The sequence below is a fragment of the Monomorium pharaonis genome, chromosome 8, assembly GCF_013373865.1.
Source record: "Monomorium pharaonis isolate MP-MQ-018 chromosome 8, ASM1337386v2, whole genome shotgun sequence".
Classification (NCBI taxonomy): Eukaryota; Metazoa; Arthropoda; class Insecta; order Hymenoptera; family Formicidae; genus Monomorium; species Monomorium pharaonis.
Genome location: NC_050474.1, coordinates 2,161,204 through 2,175,867, shown reverse-complemented (window position 1 = coordinate 2,175,867; position 14,664 = coordinate 2,161,204). Strand labels below are relative to the sequence as shown.

The window sequence follows — 14,664 nt, the reverse complement described above, 5'->3', positions numbered from 1 at the left end:
ATATCTTACAAGAGTTTCTTAATATATTCATAAAAAATGATGTTATACATTAATGTAATGTTGATCTTATGTACTGTTTTAATTTACTTTCTGAAATAAGTTATAATGAAATGTGATTAATAAGGGAATAACATATGCAGTGCATGACTTAATGTATTTAAGAATGTATTTGTTGTTAGTTTTTAGTTTCTAGTTTCTAATAAAATATTTCTCAATTCCTATAATTTCTTAGTGAATAAATAAACATTGTTTAACACTTTGAATTTAAGTATCGATTAATATTTATAATTTAGCATTTTTATTATGTACGAAGAAAACTAAAACGAAGCATGCGAGAGGATTATCCAAATCTATCTCAAGAGGATTATATCTAATCTATTACATTTGCGGATATTAAAAGCACATAGTTATGCTACGGAGCTGTAGTCGCATGTTTTTAATATCCGCATGTTTGTATTTTATAATACAACACGTTTCGATGTTTCTACCTCTAATTTTATATACTTGTAAGATTTTTTAAATTAGTGTTTGTTTAACGGAATGTTTGCGTAGCATGCGCAATAGGAAAAAAAGATCATAAACGGTGATTTTAAATTTGTGAAAACTACGTATTGTTATTATTATTCATTGCAATTCAAGCTTATATGTCTAATATGTTCATTTAGAGGCTTATTTTCATTAATGCAGTAGCGGAACTCTTTAAGCATGACAATGTGACTAAAACCTTTATCTTTTTCTATTAAATAATAATGCATGTGTAAAAAATTGAAATAGAAAATAAATTAATTAAATAATATGAATAAATATTCTCTTTTAAATTTTAATATGCACATAACTCTTATAGTTTCGTCACTGATAACTTATGTGGCATAGTTATATTGTTTTATTGTATTTGTGAAAAAATGTACTATAATATGACTAAAAAATTAGAAAAAATATTTTTAAAAATGTCTTATTGCAATGCAGAACAAAGCAAAAATACTGTCATTAAACATTTATTTAACATAAAATATTTATTATTATATATGGTAAGCAAATCGTGTAACACTGATTTAGCACGAAACGTATTAATTATTTATTTACTAATAATTAATATTGTAGTGATCGTGGCGTAAGAGGGTCTACTCTTTGTGTTAAAGATTCAGGTTTAAATTCATTCGGAATATATCGGATTTTTAATTAATCATCATTTCTCGGAAAACAATGGCAAACTAAGAATATTTTTTTCCAACACAATCACCATGTAGCATATGTACATGAGCGATGATTTTTAGTCATAAAGGACTAATTTGAAAAAGAGAAGGGAGAGAGACGGAGAGAGGGAGGGAAAGACAGAAAGAGAAAGAGAGAGAAACAGATTTTACTAATAATTAAATTGTGCTAAAGTATGATAAAATCATATTTAAGAGCAATAACTTTGATTACTCGCTAGAAACATAAGCATGCCAATTCATCTCTAGATTCTTTTTTTTATGTTAAGACATGTAGAAAATGGAGACTTACTATAAATACTTGTACGTAACTAGTTCAGTAACTAGTTTAATATTAAGTAACTTTGGTGACGCTTTCAAGATTGTTATAACGTTCACTATATGGTACCTATCATCAAACAGAAAGTTTCGATAGACCTGAGACATCGATAGTCAAATGAATAGTTGCTATCGCCTTTGATACATGCAATTTTCTTTCGATCTTTGTTATGCGAGAGTTTCAACTGTTCTACTATTCTGTTCTATTACTCTCTTTAGCTTTCGTAACACGTTCTTGCACGTTTGGTACATTTTGAAAAGCATTTTGGAACAAAATATATAATGTTTCTTGTTATAAAAAAATTTGAATATTTTACACTTAAATTTTCCAATTGTTAAAAGCAAATTAAGAAAAAATAATATAAATTTTATAGAAAGTTTTTTAAAAATTTGGCGTTAATTAATACCTAATTAACTATCATATTAATTATTAATTATATATTTACTGAATATTAATTGTTAAATTATTAAACAAAAATGTAGATTTTTTAGTAATAAATGGCAAATAATAATTAAATAATATTAATAAAATTTATTTTTTTAATTATGCACGGAAAGAATCTTCTTTTAAAAATTACCATAAAAATTGTGATAATTGTGGGACAATATAAACCTTAAAGAATTGTACTATACTTTTGACAAAATTTACTAATTTTAATAAAATTTTATTAAAATTTTAGTAAATTTTGTCAAAAGTATAATACAATTATTACGTACAAATAATTACGAATTAATCTCGCAATTTTCAATCAAAAGATTAAATACATAAATTGCATATTACGAGGACATTCCTATTACTTTACTTAATTTTTGTTGCTACATTTTTTGCTGCACTAGAAATATCCAAAAATATCTTTAGTCTTTAGAGTGGTCATAAATATTTAACATGTTTACACATTTAAAAGATCTATAATGTAAACTGAATTTAAAAAATATATAACAGCAAAACAAAGAAAGTAAAAGAAAAGAAAAATTGTAAAAGAAAAGAAAATAATATTAGGAAAAATGACTTAGGACTGCTGGTGACTTTATACTAGAAAACATCAACGCGAACGTGACGTGAAAACTAAATTCAGATTCTTAGGTATACAAAAGTATATTGAATGCAATAGAAGCATTTTAAAGTTTACTAGCTATCTCGAACAGAATATGTCATTAACGTTATTAATGACAGAGTATTCTATTGATCTCAGAGGATAATCTTTGGATTCCCTAACAATGTTCAAATGCAAAAATGTCTATCGGTAATTATAACAATAATGAAGTTCTTATTGTTACCATTTTAAATAAATATATAGATATTATAAATATGTAGATATTAATAATAATTAATTTATCCCAATTTTAATATGTCAGTTATCTGTACTCTAATAATGTTATTTAAATTACGCAGAAAATTGTAATAATTTACGAAAAATATCTCTTGAAAACGTATTAAAATTTAATTTTATTTGTAGATTTAATGTTTTTAACACGACATAATTACAAATTTTGCTTAAAATAAAATTTTAATATTATTTAATGGGACTGACTAAAATATGTTTAATTATACATTGTAATCAATTATTATCTAAACGTTAATAAAACAATTTTGAAGCGTAAAATTAAGCAATACGAAAGTTAATTACTCATTAATCGTTATTTAATTGCATAATATAAATTGACAAAAATTATTATTTGTACAATTAAGAAATAACAATTATTAAAATAATATGATAAATGTTTAGTGTTATAACCGTAAATGTATTTTGAGAAAGCAAAAGATTTGAATATTTGTATGCGCGTGTAAGAGAACGAGGAAAGTGCATCAGATGGCATGTAGAAATCTGAGCATTAAGGTTGCGCGGTTTTGAATTGTTCATAGAAAGTTTAATCTGATTTGTATTATGAAAATTCGCTTGGATTTCTACATTATTAATACTTCCACGAAATTTCTATAAATGATTGTAAAGATAGTTTAAAAACATAATTTTTTTTAAATAGAACGCAGTTTTTGATATGTACGACGATTTCTGATAATAGAAAATGCGTTTTGCAAACACAGATATTTATATATTTACGTACATTCCATATGATATTTTCATTATATGTATATTGTGCTGTAGAGTATTATTACTTTTGATTTATAATTTGTTTTTTCATTTAAAAATCTTTTCTTAATAAAATAGTTTAGAGTTTTTTATTATGTTGTCACTACAGTATTTTATATGTAATTTTTTTATATTACATATTTTTATCCTTTACGTGATACATTGCATATCGTTTGTATTATTTTGTACACAATTTTAATGTAGACTAATAAATTTTAACTATTAAAGTAATCTTATAAATATAATACAGCAACACATAATAAATTTTAAATTGTTGTGTTATATTAAATTTTGAAGTGAAGCTAATAACATTGCCAGATGTTTACACAATTTGTTTTGAAATCAATTTAATTGAAAAATATAATCAGCTTTTTTTTCGTAAAAATATGATTATGCATTTTTTAAACGCATCACAGTTATGCTATAATAAATGTTTGCGTACGTAAAATCATATTTTAAAGTATGATTAAAATGCAGCTATGCGCCTGTATGTTTATATAAACGGTAGTATAATTTGATAAAGAAAATTGTCTCGTCATATGCATATGTTTCGTAATTCTAGTAAAATATTTAGAACATTTTTTTATTAAAGCGCGAATGTTATGCAAATTAAATAATCTGAGAAATTCTCCGATTATCAAATGGTTAATGGATAATGGAAAATGCATAAAGCCATATCAAATCTTATCAAATATTTAATTTTTTTATTCTTTTATGAAAAGATCATGATGAACCAAAGGAAAATAATTTAATTAAATATAAAGAAAGTCTATTACACAATATTTGTTATTATTAGTAACATAATAAAACATATATTAAACATGTTTTAGATGTATAAAAATAATTTATATTTATGTGTACAGCATATTATTTATAAATATGTTATATATAAATGTAATGTGTAAAGAACTAAATCATATTATGCTGCGTCTTCTACGAAGTAACCAACATAACTGTAATAAAAAGAGAGAAGTTATATATTCGTTAAAACTAATATTGCATCAAGGCTGTAACCAGTTTTTTTAACTGCGTGATCTTATATGTGCTTACGTAATCTCTGCGCATTTTAGTATGTGTAACACATAAAAGCTGTTCTCTCATTTTTATAACTTTTTATATCTAGAAGTGAAATAGAGAAATTCTTTCGTTTCTTACTTTTTTTATTAGTATTTTCTAAATCTGCTTTATTTCTTAACGTAATTTTTTTAATGTAGATATCACATCGTGAATAATTTTTTTAGTATTATATGGGACATTTTGTATACATGAAAATTATATAAATTTAAAGATACGACGAAAAAGCTGTATACATGTATTCCATTTTCATCAAAAAGTTTGACATATGACGACATATGGCAATTGGTTCTTACTGTTTGACTGATAGACCCTTGATGAACTTCATATTACTGTTATTAAAAACGACAGTGAGGGAACATCGATGAACAATAGGAAGTAACATCTCGTTGCCATGTTGATTAGTGTGTGTTTTAGTAGAAATTGCCAAAGCCGTGATACGAAAGCATCGGGACGCAACGTCACTTTTGATTTAACTCCACTTCACATCGTGGCAAACTAGATAAAGAGATTTGAAAACATCGCGTCTTTATTTGCATTTTCTGTTATAGTATTTTACATACACTATTTACACAAAGGAAATAAAAATGATAAGATATAGATTAAAAACATTAAAAGCTACTCTGAGATTTTGTCAGATTTATTCCAAATTCATAAAAAGATTGGGATTCGATTAGAATACTAGAATACAAGAATACTTTTTCGTTTATTGAAATACCATTCAATTTACTTCTTTCAAACAATCTATCAAGAAAAAAAAATTCATTTCGTTGTTAGATTCTTTTTCTTTCAAACAATAGTTACAATATGTACATTATAATATTGTATATTATATACATTATAATAATGATCGTTTTCTGAACAAAGAGTTGAATATATATAACTTAAAGCTTTCTTTATTCTTATTTCTTTACATTTTAGCCAACGAATTTTCAATGTTATTGAGCTTGAAATCGTTACCGCTTTCGTGCTACTGAAAGACGATAGCTCGTATCAATGACGTTTATGCTCGTTAACAACTGAGCTCAGTTTGAAATTGGTTTCTCGTTGATTCTGTCTTGATAAACGCAAACCATCCATAATTCTAACAAGAAATGGCTTGATAATGTATTGAGTTATCATCATTGCACTCAAATTAGAACAATTAATTTAAATTGTAGGATAATTAAATTATGTAAACCTTTGATAAAGTGATGTGTGGAATTCATCGATACACATATTTAACTCATTGTTTATAACAACATATAAACAGATTGCCGTTGAATTTAACTAAAATCACTGCTTGTGCTCTGTTTATGCAATTTGAGTTACAAATACAAGTATAATTATATATAAACAAATAATACAGGATGTCGCATGATTATATATTATAATTAGAAGATTGATAATTGTATAATTATGATATTAATGATTGTATAATTATGAAAATGTTGAAAATTTAAAGTCAAAAATTAAGAGACAAATAAATAAACAAACGTCCATTTATTGTTAATTAAATTTCACACATAATAATATAAATAAAGAATGGTCATCTTTAGAACTTTATTATTTTTGTTTCTTCTCTTTTAGCCAAAGAAATAGATCATGCGTGATTTTATTATATTGAGTAATATAATATATATAACTCGTTATATAAAATGCTTAATTGCTAAATTAAATCGATTATCTTATACGTTCAAATATCAAAGCAATTGATTTTGAAGCATTAAACTAAAAATGTTTAAAAATTTTAATTTATTTAAACTTGTATATAGCGACAATTTGCAAAATAATATTAAAGAAAATAAAAAAATATATGTTTATAAAATTAAATTAATATAGACATATTATTAATATCCTTCGTCAAATTAAAAGATTTTTTAATAATTGAATTAAATTAATTTTTAATAATATAATAACTTAATTTTTAATAGTTTTGAGAGAAAAAAGAGGAAAAGTTTTGAAAATAGTATTAACAATTGTCTGATAAAAGCCGGAAGCATTCACAAGAACAATTTTAAATTCTCTATGGTCTTTAAACTGTCGAAGAAACAATACAGTTGCATCGTCATGTCTTTGATGTGCAATAAACGAGTAACGAAAATATTTAATCTTTTCCACAGAAGGTGGAAAGTAAATATTTTACAGTAAATATAATATATACTAAATTAAATAATATTTATGATTAATATAATATTTTTGTAATATGCAAAATATTAAAACTTACTCGTACTTTTGGTACGATTTTTAGTGATTTTTTTAATTAAAAAAAATTCATCTTAAGTTTCTGTTAGTCATCAAAGATAATTTAAAATCTTTACGTCTACAGCCGCGATAAACTCTAACAGTTACTACATCACTAAATCACTTCTTTGTTCGATACTCTTGTAAATCATTTGGCGGAATAAGTAACAGATTGTAATATGCGTGACCAAGCACTTTTCTCTTCGGAAAATAAACGGTTTTTGCAATTATGAATATTCCGTTAAAAAATATGTTTTACTTTATAGGATTGTACTACTTCATCTCTGAATAATATAAATATTAATCCGCATTTAATTAAAATGCCTAATGCATTTGATGTAAAAATTGCTACGATAATTATTCACAAAATATTTTATATTAGCAAATTTATTAAGACGTATAATTTATTATAGAATAACTTGATTAACGCGATTTGAAAAAAGTTAAATTAAAGTATGGAAAGAAAAAAGCATAAGAGAAAACTTTACACATTTATAAGAAACTTGATATGTTTCTAAATAAAGTACGTTACTATTCTTAAGATTAAAATTGATTTGTTGTCAGCAACTACTTGGTATGTAACTTACTGATAAACCGTAACTCATGTGACGATGCTTTAGTTAATGAAATGGTAGGTTGCATATCATAAAAGTCATACTTACGGAATAGTACCATACGATATATGTACATGCCAAAATTTCTTTAATGATTCAAAAGAGATGTTGAACTAAACGTGTACGTCGATGGTTGAAAGTACATTTTTGGCTGTTATTCTTTGAATAATGACTTTCCTATTAATAGCAATATCTTTCCATGAACATTCGTAATTTGGTATAGAATAAATAAACTACTCTTTAAATGAATGAATTTAGAAGCTTTTTTCTCCTAAACATATACTATGATTAAATTTTAAATACTCAATATGATATAAATTATGTATTAATGAATATATGAATATGCTAATTGGATCGATGAAATATTCGGCGGCAATTTGCGTAGGACAGTGCATAGTAAATTCCATGGTGTTTACTTGGGCAATATACCTACACTATCAATATTAATAAAGATAATTCTTTACGCCGTGTTGTTGCAAAATAAATGTGAAAAGTTTATTTTAAAAATATAAATACATAAAAATTAATACATTGCAAGATGGAAATTTATACAGACAAATTATAGAAATAGCTATGTACTACATTATAATTGAAATAATAGAGAAAAGTCATCAATACTGGCATACAATTGTGTTTTTGGATAACATTTTTTAAACAAAGACTAAAAATAAAATTTTGAAAACATAAATGTCACTAAAAAGGATAATGTTATAAACTATAGTTTTTACTTCTGTAATTATAATATATAAGTAGATCATGTTTTTGTTAGTATTAATACAGTGCAGTGTTTAATTTCTTAAAAATAAAAGGATATCGTTTTAGGAGGTTTATGAAAAAATCTAAATCAGGTCTATCAAGATCTATTTGACGACTTTTTTTTTAAATTATAATACATTGATATAAAAGACAAAATTGTTTTTCATGGACTTTCATGAGAATTTTATATTAATAAATGTACAATAACATTACAACATGCGGGATGACGGATCTATACACATAAAAAACAATTGGTATCGAATTGCGCGAATGACATATACAGCATATTTCTTTAAAAGATAACGTTGAGGCTATTGTTATACGGAAATGTATGTACGATCTACTGAAAGATAGACACTTCCAAAGTTCCTTCGAAAGTATTGATTTTCTACTAGAAACGTTAGGTATATAACACCGCTGAGAAAAACATTTTTTAAATATTATTAGTAAAGACAAAATCTCGAGAGGGCAAAAGTTTTTCGCAACATTAAGAATGTTTCTAAGAATTTTACATTAAAAAACACTAATAATGATCAATAATGCTTGTAGCATAATTACAAAATATTGCAAATAATATTAAAATACAGAAGTAAGTATATAAAAATATTAATTTTTTTACAATGACTGGTTATTTGATTTTCTTTGCCATACGTTTTATCTTTAAATATTTCACTTTATATTATTCAATAATATAGGAAAATAATTACTATACATATTATTCCACATAATATATCATAATCGAAACAAAGTTAATCCTGATTTTAACAGAATGACATAACTGAATATAATTTGTCAACATGTAGCGTTATAAGTGGGAAGTGTCCTGTCACGATGTTGAACGCGGGTTAATATTTCTCTTCAAGTTTCTTGCTGAAACTCGTAGATATAGAAAATGTAGACCGAGAAGCGTAAGAACCGTAAAGTGCGAGATTTGAAGATCACATAAAAAAAGATGGAAAACGATAACTTTAAAAGAGAGAAAAGATAATCAGACAAGAGGCAATCAATGGCTGAGTTCAGCAGAAAAAGCAGCTTTGCAACTGTTATAAAATTCTTCAATGTGATGGGTTTTTGCCTTTAGTTTCTGTCGGAACTAAATGTAAGTCATATAAAGAAAGTTTTATAACAATTACAAAGCTGCTTTACACCAATGCATAAATTAGAGCTAAAGAGAGATTACAACTACTTTTTGTTTTTTTCTGCTACCAGCACTGAATACACTCCAACTATTTTTACTACGTTTATGCTTAAACATCTCGAAATTATGCAAATTGTCGCAGACGATTTTTGTCAAGGCGATCATAACAGGGATTATTTTTATTTTGATTATTTGACTATATCCTAACCGGTGGCTTTTAGTTTCACCGATCTCTACGTAAAGACGCTAACCCGAGGTAATGAACAGAGAGAAACGTCAGCAGAAATATCGGTAACTGGACGTGGATAATGAGGTAAGAGGCAGAATACGGTGACGATGCATAGTGGCGGTTATCCGCATCTCTATATCATCTTTGATCGAGGAACATTGGAAGTTCCTTAGGTTGCGCTTGTTCGCTATTTCCTCGAAACATTATGCTTCCCGAGAGGAGCATTACTTGCCTCTTATATTTACTTCCACCTCTTTGCGAACGATTAATATCCTTTTACGAGCATGTTCGTCAAGTCTTTCATACAAGATTAGAAATTTATGTCAGAGACGCTCGTAAAACAATTAGGCGTCACATTTTAACATGAAATTTTTCTGGAAATATAAAACTTAAGATGTAAAATTATAGATTATAATAAAATTATGATATGTATGAATAATGATAAAGACGATGATGTTTTTTATAAACTTTAATTTATATCCTTTTTTCTCAGTATAATATATATTGCATTATTTTTATTGTCACGCTCTTTTCCATATTATTTCCGAGCTCAATGATATAGCAATTTTGTAAAACGGTTTCACTGATATTTCTCATGTATGATTAACATATTCTCAAGTACCTATCGATTTTCTATATTTTCAGCATTCTATTGTGTCTACGTGGTCTACGCATTGCATCTACGTATTACGTTTGGACTTAACATTTATCAGCTTTCGATTTCTGAAGCTATTTTACAGCTTCAAAAGCTATAGATTTATAGCAATTATATTTTAAGATTATTATATCGGAACACATAAATTTTGAAGTATCATTGTTAACTTATTATTTCTTTATTATCTTTTGCATGTAATTTTCTCAACTCTTTTACTGTTTCATCTAGTTACAATCATTTACGTCGTAGTACAACTATGAAATGCCATTAATGCTTGTCTAGACATCCTAAAGTCCTAAAGAATACGTGACAACATGAAAAACGAATAGAAAAAGGATACTGCGGGAAATGCATCAAAGTCATCTTATCTCAGATAGATTTTGCGTGAAGAATTTTGAAGCGTTTTCATTCTTGTTTGTTTATTCGCTCTCTCGCTTGCATGTTTTTTAAATTAGGTTACGTTAGGCTATTTGTCAAGCAAAATTAGCTTGTTATTGCGAACGTCAATTTTAATAAGGTAAATTTAATAGATATTTAGAGTGTACAAAACAGTGTGCAACATCTTTTTTGATATATGATATTCACTATAATGATTTAATGTAATATGCATGGAGTATGCATGAGATGTTGAAATATTCATTGCATTTTCTCTCGGCATTTTCTATCTCACTTTGACGCTCCTTACTTGTAAGATTAAATCAGGACAATTTATTGTACACAAACTAAATAGCGTAAAATAATTATCTACAAATAAACAGTAATGAAATACTTACTAGAATACTTGGAAATCTGTTTTCCTCTGTAATTAACGAGAATCACGTAATGTTTTATTAACCTAAAACATATTTTTGAGATTAAGTATAAAACACACACACACACACACACACACACAAAGATTAAAGATAATTTAAAATTTTTACCTGTTTTATTTTAAAAACATAAAAATAACTTTTTATATTTGAAAAAACAAGTAATAAAGTTTTGCCATAAATTTTTGTTTATAATTTACATGCAAAACTTCTCTTACTTACATGCAAACTTACATGCAAAAAAAATCTCTAGCCACTCTATTTTATTCATCAGTCTCGCGATATTACTGGTGAGTTTTGCATATGATGAATTTTAAATATTATTCCATAGAAAAACTTAAGAAAAATCGAGCAAATTTGTTAGTCGAAGAGAATCCGTTAAAAGGAAATGGATGTGTTTTTTCATTTATGTTTAAATAATAAAACGTGCTCTAAAAGATATTCTTTTTCGAAATATACCTGATGATATAAAATTAACAGCACCTTACCATTCTCAGGAGAAATTCAAGCGAGGCAGAAGCATTTACCACGACGACAACAGTTCGACTCTGGATATCCTTTTACATTTCCTTGGGGCATTAGACAACTCGCGTCATTTAAACTTGACCTCGCATATATTGCTCTTAGCGATTAAACAAAATCCAAATAGAAAGATACGTGCAACTTACTTTTTAATACTCTAAGCTTTCATTGCCCTTTGAAGAAGATCCGATATTAAAAACTCTAAACGTGCGTTATTTAAATTTATTATTATGAGATTGTTTAGTCTCTATTCATTTTACAATGGGTTTATTGCCATGTTTCATTACATTCAAATTGCACGAGGCATTGTGCCTATAATATCAATGTATTGTTGTAATAGCGTATATCGGCCCGTGTGTACTCAAGAACGTGTATTTCATCCCATTCTCTTGAGTATGTTACACATATGTCGAGCGTGACCCTGTATGTACACCATATACAAAATTAATAGTTGACGATACATTGTATTGACATAACGACATGGATGTCTCGCGACTCATTGTTCTATGATGAAGAAATGAATGTCGAGTCAAGCGTTTTCATAGAAACGACACAATATGATTGAACGCACACAGCTTTCATTCCTTTCTCTTTATAATTCACTACTGTAGCTTTTCAGTAGTAACGTTTAGCAATCTGCTTTGCTTTATACGTTTGTTCATATTCTTTTTCGATTTTCTTGAAATAAATTGTCTTTACGTTTTGTTGACGCTTCATGCTGCTACTTTATTGGTACTGCATATATTTTTCATTTTCCCTAGCTTCTGAAGAACTAGTCTGACATAACAGAACCACGAAGAATTTCCTTTACAACATTCTTTATATCTAATAATATTATCGTATGCAATTTGCAAATTGATCTTTTCATAGATTATTCAGCAACTTTTCTTTTGCTATAAATTGGAATACTTCTGCTTTAATATATACGTCTTCTTTGACGTCTTTATTGTACTACTTTCTTTTAAAGTAATGATCCGCGAGGAATGGGAATTTCGTGAAAAACAAAGATCCTGAAACAATCATCACAATCTACAGCAAAAAGGTGTATGCTTTTTGAAGCATTTGCTTGAGCATTTATTTTATCATATTAAACTTTAATTTTCTTTTTATGGCCATGTAAGATCTTTTATTGGAAAATTATTTAAACATAGTAAAGCCAAGTTTGACAATAGCAATGCATTAATCATTTTGACAACTACATTTTTTATTATATGATTTTATTATACAATTTTTTTATTTATTAATTACCGATTTAAAACCGAAGTGTTTTAAATCAGTAATTCGATTGGTTTTATAAAAATTGTATACAGGAAAAATATAAAGAGCAATTTAATGAATTAATAAATATAAAAAAGATAATATAATCTGTATCATCTAATATTTTCGTAAATTGCACAACGCGTGATAATCAATAAATAAAAGCGGCTTATAATAGAATATGGAATTTGAAATCTTTTTTTCGCATTGATTACTTCGACAAGTGTCATTCACAGTGTGGATTGATGACGTCATGACGTTTGGGGATTTGTGCACTTCTCGTGATTGACAGAATATAAAAATTATTATGGACGTAAATTGCGCAATATGTTATTCGGACTTATGACTTGTGTTGTTTATTTTTTAAAATAAATTATGTTTTCCATGGCTGCGTTCCGTTTCAACACATGATGCGCATAATGCATTGTTAATCCTTGTTTAACGTTTGACAAACAACAAGGATGAACGATGCATCATGCGTATTATACGTGAAACGGAACGCACCCCATGTCTATTAGTTTTATATTTTCCCAAGGCGCGCGTTTACTCCAATACACAAGAAACAATTCGAAAATATCATGATGAAAGAGCTGTCAGCGGCAATGGCGCTAAGACCTATCGCTGAGAAACGTCTTTCCTTTAAGTATATTTGACACTTGATATGAGAAAAATGTATTGTGCTGAAACAATCACACTCTACAAATTTGTCCTACAAATAATACTATATATCTGTATATAAATACATAGGTAAAATTTTGTAATATCTATACACAATGATTCAAATATTTAAAAACTATTGCTCCTTTTTTATTAAACAAGAACAGAACTTATCTATATTTATATTTTTGAAAAGAAATATATAAAGTTGATTATTATATTTAAAAAAAGATATTTTAAAAGCGGAGTCTATGTTGTATGAATACTTTCAATACTCTTCCGTACCTATTAAAAATCATCTTGTATGAATTATTAAACAGATATTATGTAGAATATTTTGAAATTTGATTCAAGGTTGTTGTTGGTTAATCTTTTAACTTTTAATGTTATTACATGCAATCTCCGCTAAAAATAAGAAGCAGAAAATTGGCCAGTAAATGTTGTTAATATATCTAGTTTAAATATTAAGATAAATTTCAGAATAAAAGTATTTCATGCAATTTATCAATGCCGATGTTAGCTTTTCGATTGTGACATAGATATGACAAAAATCCTTATTTTTTTAAATCTCAATTCTGGAAAATTGAATATTAAATAACAAATACTTGCGAATATATGGAACGAACGGACAAAAGACATTCTTTCAGCCTTTTTTATACGTCAGAACCACATAGCTATTATAGTGCAAAATATATTTCATTGTCAATTGAGGTGAAACTAATATCCAGGCAATGTCGTTAATATCATCACATTTTATTTCAACATTTATTCACGTTTCCATTGCGTCATTATTTTTGAACTCTCTACAAACCTACATAGATCACATTCTTGAGCCCTTTTAACTTATTGTCCGCTGAAACTTTGATCGTTCTTTTGTTCAGAGATACGATCAAGTGGCTACGTCATGCGAATTTCCATGTCATTTCAACTTCTTGACACGTGGAATGAAATTACAACCTTTTAAGCTGCAATTTCGCATTAGCTCTATGTGAAATCTCCCGCTAATATATGTCGAAGAAGTGTAAAAAGGAGTGTATAGCATATATTTATTGAAAATGTGCTAATAAAAACGATATAATTCTCAAAAACGATCTTTTGTATAGATATTGAT

At 26.9% G+C, this 14,664-nt stretch overlaps 1 protein-coding gene across 3 annotated transcripts in view; it reads left to right on the top strand.

Annotated features, from left to right (window-relative positions):
• Positions 1 to 14,664, top strand: part of LOC105834929 (neuropeptide CCHamide-2 receptor) — a 28,685-nt gene that overhangs the window by 1,071 nt on the left and 12,950 nt on the right. Inside the window, exon 2 of one of the 3 annotated variants that reach the window (XM_036291464.1) lies at positions 11,615 to 11,846. The exons of the other annotated variants lie outside the window; for them this stretch is intronic. The gene's annotated coding sequence lies outside the window, so the exon portion shown is untranslated. The remainder of the gene's footprint in view (positions 1 to 11,614; positions 11,847 to 14,664) is intronic. 3 annotated transcript variants of the gene reach the window in all.